We start from the raw sequence: 5,877 nt of genomic DNA, 5'->3' as shown, positions 1-5,877 counted from the left end.
TTAGAACATTATTAAAAAGTTAATTTATTCAGAAACTGAGTTGACTAAGTGACACATATATCTTAGTTACACACAGACTGATGCTTTAAAGCATTTATTTCTGTCAATTAAGATGATTTTCTTGCCCTAAATAGGAATTAAACCAAACTTTCTACAAACCCTGTTGCTGGAGCACGTCTAAGATTGTTTAAGAATATGTAAACATCCTCTTCACAACACGAGACAAGAGATGTGAATTTGTCTGCGCTCCACTGAAGTACAAGACGGAGTGCCGTGAACATATGGTGCGATGCCTTCACTCTTGTATCCTTGCCTAATGAAAAACACACCATCCTGCTTGTTGTAAGCCAGAAGCTTGTAAACTGTGATTCAACTTTCAGCCTGAATGAACAGAAAAGGCCTTTCCATCTGATTTCACTTCTTCATTCTGTCACTCTTTTAGCCTCCCATCCCTTCCCGCCCTCCTGTCTTAATTTGTTTTTCTAGCCTATCTCTCTCTCGCACACTTCCTCATTGTCTCTCAAACATTGTCCCACTAACTCCGGTCCATACTTTTCTCCCTCACTTGCTTTCAATTAGTTCTCTTGTTCATTTCTTATCACCTGGCCTTAATTCCTCCTTCTCTCTCCCTTTATCCTTTCAACTCCAAGTTCCCTTTTTAATTTTCCCCAGTTGATTTTCTGTGTTTGCTTGCTCAGCTCCAGTCTCTCATCTCCCTCCCTTTGCCTCATTATCTGTCTCTTCTTCTTATGTGTCAGTCTGTCTCCCTCCATTCATCTCTGTCCACCCACCTGTCTGGATTTACCATGTGCACATCACTGTGCTGTCATCCAGCCATCCATTTCTTGAGTCCCTTCTTTGTTAATTCTCTGCTGAGGAAGTTTGGTTTTGGAAAATCAAGCAAACCCTGCAAAGAATTTTAAACACGGTTGAGGGTATTTTGTCTAACGTACAGTATGGGATTCTAGTGGTTCAGTATTTATCTCACTGTCATTTTGTTGAAACAAAACCGATGGAGCTTTCTTGTTTCTTTTTCAGCATCCCTGAAGGATTTCTTCACTGTCTGAAGCAAGCCAGATAACCTCTGCCCTGATCGGTGCATGTTTGGCTCATCTTTCACTTTGGATTACGCTGCACTGTATAAGTGATTACATAACATGCAAGGAAAGTTCAATTATTGCATCTTTTGACATTTCTTAAGAAGTAAAATGTGTATTTATATTCCACCCCCTTCTCTCTCAGACCCCTAGAAACTCCCCTACTTACTAAACAAAGTCCATCATTTAATCTCAGTATGAACGCAGCCTTTCTGTCGAGGCTTCAGCCATTTGTTCAATGACACTAGCATCAAAAAGTGTCCATGGCAAGACTTGAAAATTGACGTTTACAGATGCTTTGTACTGAGTCTGACTCAACTTCAGGACAAGGAAACCAAAAATATCTGTCTAAATAGAAATGTACACCAGACTTTTCAGATTGTAGATCATTAAAAGTAAAAACATGCATGTTTTGTTTTGTTTTTTTCACCAAACAATTATGAAATACTTTGTGTTGGTGTATCACGTTAAAGAACAATAAAATACACTGAGGTTTGTGGCTTTAATATGATGCAATGTTGGATTGTGTGACTGATGAATGGTAGATCTTTGATTAATACGTCTTTGCAATCAGACTGCTGAGGTTTCGCAATTTACAAAAAAATGAATTTTCATTGCAGAAACACTTCAAATGAGAGAAAAAATGTCTTTAAAAAATCACACTGTGATTTTTATATGGTTAATTTGCATTTTACCGTATTAAATAAGCATATAATGACCTACAAGTTCTTTCTCTCAGATTTGTTAGTTCATCTTTAAGAAACCATCCAATCCCTCATTCATTACATACATTAGTTGCACTTGTTTGAATGAGCTACTTGTAAAATACACACTTGTTCACACACTAAATCAGACTCTGACCTGGATCTAAGAACCCCAGAGACAAAACTACTGCATTTTCCGGACTGTAGAGCGCACCTTGCTGCAGGCCTCACCCACAAACTTAAAAAAAAAAAAAACTGGAAACATACATATATAAGCCGCACCGGTGTATTATGTAAAAGCCGCTGGAATCCCTGCTGCTCTCAGTTTTCCACAAACATCCTTAATAAATCTGCTGTTAAGGACGCAGCCCTGCCTCTCCAACCATGGATTCGTTCACGCCGAGTTTACGTGCAGCAGCTTTCGATCTGTACTGCCAGATCGATGGCCTTCAACTTAAAAGCGGCATCATATGAACTTCTTCATGTGGTTTCCATGATGAGGGGGTATGGAGTTTGAATACATTTCTCCGTCGTGCCTGCTGCTAGCATGTGCTTGTTGTAAATGAAAATTAGCGCTTTCTTCTTTGATTTCCAATTTTGACTTCCAATGATTCACTTCCTGCTACAGAGCTCCCCCTGGCGGTTGAAGAAAAATCCACAGAAAAGCCACCCCGGACTACAAGCCACATGGTTCAAAGTGTGGGGAAAAAGTAGCGGCTCATGGTCCAAAAAATACGGTATACACCTGCAAACAACCAGAATGGATAACAGGACAAGGGACAAACAGCTTGGAGAGAAGGCAATAACTGATGGCAAATTATTATTATTAGCTCGGCTCGAACAAGTAGAATAATTGCTCTGTTCAATACGCCCGTCCCTCACTTCCGAAATCCGTCATGGTGCCTAGTATGCTTGTATTTCAAAACATCAGTTCATATCCAAGCAGCTCTTCGAACCTCAACACTGTGTCTTGCAAAGATTTTTAGTATGGAGGAGATATTAGTTACCACGTTTTTTCCCCTGAGTTTTGGCCTTGGATATTTTGTTACCACAGGAATGAAGAAGGTTTGTGACAAACTATTTCCTGATAGTGATTCAGATAATAGTAGCTCTCAGGACAAGAGAACTTCCTCTGAGAACGATGTTTTCGATGCTTTTCTTTTTGAGCCTTCTCCAGCTGGGAAGCAAGCTTCCTCGACTGGGGAAGTTCTTCGTGAGCAGTGGTGGGAAGTAACGAAGTACAATTACTTTGTTACTGTACTTAAGTACAATTTTTGTGTATCTGTACTTTACTTAAGTAGATTTAATAATGGATACTTTCTACTTTTACTCCACTACATTTTACAGTAAGTATCTGTACTTTCTACTTCACTACACTAAACCAGCAGCGCTTCGCTTTCACAGACGGTGGGGACTTCGTCCAACTTTTAGCGTCACTTGGAAGGAAAGCTTAAAGAAAGGTAAGATCTGTGGACGTGATGCTAGCAAAGCTAGCTGTACAGAGACACATATGTTGCATCTGCGATGAAAAAAGGTTGTCACTCATGCGCTGAATTATTGTGTAGAGGTAGGGTTGCCACCCGTTCCTTAAAATACGGAACCGCCCTGTAATTGGCTGTTAAATGTAACGTCCAGTATTGAACCGATAAGGGACTCGATTTGTTCCGTAATTACAAATGTGTAAGGTAAAATACACACTAACTGACACACTGCGGCTGCAGTCCACCCCCCAACCCCTCTTTACACATACAGGGACTGGTCCCTTATTTTAATTTCTGAAAGGTAGCAACCCTATGTGGAGGTGTTGACTGAGGTGTCGCATATATGGGACAACACTGTTACCAAACTCTGCAATATAGTGATATGACGTTCAGGAACGATCCGATTCTTCTAGATGGAATTTTACTAAGTTCTGTAGTTCTGAAGCCTCACTGAGAGCCGTTCTTTGTTCTCGTGATGCTCTGTATACACTGCAGTAGCTATTATTTTATTTCATTTAAAAAATATATATACTTATTTAATTGGCGAATAAATAAAACAAGAAGGTAAGAACGCAGAGCATAAATTTCAAGACAGTAGCCACGAAGAGAGCGCTGTCCAGACCACTGTCCCAGGGAACGATTTGGCCAATCTTCCCTGTGAGAAGTACACAGTTGAGTCTGAAAACTCAAGTTTTGCTTTGTAGAAGATGGCATTAGAAGTCAGTAGCCATGAAGAGAGCGCTGTCCTAGGGAACAATTTCTCCAATCTTCTAAAAGGGCAAACTTCTCTGGCTGGGGAAGTTTACTCCGCAGTAGATAACGTTCTCTCAGAAACCACAGATGTCGTAAAGGATGAAAATGAAAGAGCTGACAGTTTTTGTACGTTTTCCAATTTGTTCAGAAATTGTTGGATTAATGCCAGGATTCAAAGCATACTGAACTTGAGTTTTACTATAAAGTGGCTCTCTTAGAATTCCCAAAAGTTCTTTGAATCGCCATCAGCCACTCTGTTATGTGCCAGTCTGATCCATACAGCAGTCCAGAATCTGGGGAAATATTTTTCCCCACCAGAAATCTATCGGGTTCAGATGGAACTGAGACAGAGTGAACTGTCGTCAGACATGGGGAACAACTATCAAATTTCATATTTCATATTTAGACAGCTTCCAGTAAATTCAAGTGATAGAAACATGGATATGCTAATGAACAGTAAGAAAACCTGTGAAAAATGTAAGGGAGATTCCATAGACCTCTTGAAGAGCAGTCCCTCGTTGTTCTGCCTGCAAAAACTCTCAGCAGCATCGCCTCTTTGCTTAGCTGTTGGGTGGATTATTGTGGGGAAACTCACTATTTATACTGCAAGTCAGTCTTTAAGAGACAAAACTTCCTGAGTAAAAATGAAGCGATAGTCTTGTTTCTGCCACGGTTGGCCAGGTCTAGGGGTCCAACACGTCTAGTGATTCTAAATGCAACTATTGACGTTCCTGGACAAAGTGGAAATTGGCTGTACCGTCTTTCCTCCATTATCTGCTATGATTTGGAGCGAACTCACTTCTACACATATCTTATGAGTGGACAACGGACGTTTAAGGTTGATGATGACCGCGTTTCGTTTGCAGGTGGCTACTGCAAAGAAGACATTTACAAAAGGGGATTTGTTTATATTTATGAGAAGCATGCACCAAGTGTGACGTCTTCCCCTGCTCTTCCTCTCCAAAGCAACCAAACTAGTTTTCGACAGGAGCCAAAACCATTAAAAGAACTTGCTGCAAACAAGATCGAAACCTATTTTGGGGCTGCAGAGATTGTCGTGGAGGAGACAGAAATTGCATCTTCTCTCCACAAAACCGAAAATATAGGGAAACAATTTTTGTTGATACTTTTTGGATTTTGTTTACTTTGTTTTCCATTGGTTTTTATTTACTTTGGTGGTATTTTCATGTTTTTTATTTATTTATTTATTTATTTATTTATTTATTTATTTATTTATTTATTTATTTATTTATTTATTTATTTTGTCTTTGGACTTGGTTATTTGTTGGGAATCTCAAGCTAAGCATTGAGCACTTAGCTTTAAATTTTATTACAACTAGTAAAACGCATTTACCAGTTGTAATTAAATGTTGTAGCTCATCAAGTTTATTCAAAGAGCCTTTGAAGACGCCAGCGATGGCAGTCAACAGGAAAAATCTCCTGAAGCAGTCTGTGCCACACTGAACCAGAAGAAGCCTCTGACTGAAGATGGTTGCTCTTCCCTCCCAAGACAATCTGATGAAGAGGATGGTCAGGATTCTCCCTAATTTTCTTGGTCCTATGAAGAATCCTTCTCTGCATCCAGCTGCTCAAACCTTACTCCTGCTTCTTTCTAGGTTACTTTCTATGTTGATCTTAAACTCTGATCACTATTGGCAGTGACAGGATATTGCATTATGTTTGTTTTTGATCAGAGTTGCTCCAGATCATTCTGGTAAATTTTCTTTCCTCTATATAACAATTAACACGGCATAACAATTTGGGTCAGATAGTTGAGGCTTCCAGTAGGACAATGCAGGACCGACTCTAGCCATTTTGGTAGGTTATACTTTAAAACTGGTG

The sequence above is a fragment of the Poecilia latipinna genome, unplaced genomic scaffold (assembly GCF_001443285.1).
Source record: "Poecilia latipinna isolate Pla-1442-1.1 unplaced genomic scaffold, P_latipinna-1.0 Scaffold1163, whole genome shotgun sequence".
In the NCBI taxonomy this organism is placed as follows: domain Eukaryota; kingdom Metazoa; phylum Chordata; class Actinopteri; order Cyprinodontiformes; family Poeciliidae; genus Poecilia; species Poecilia latipinna.
This window is presented reverse-complemented; position numbering follows the sequence as displayed.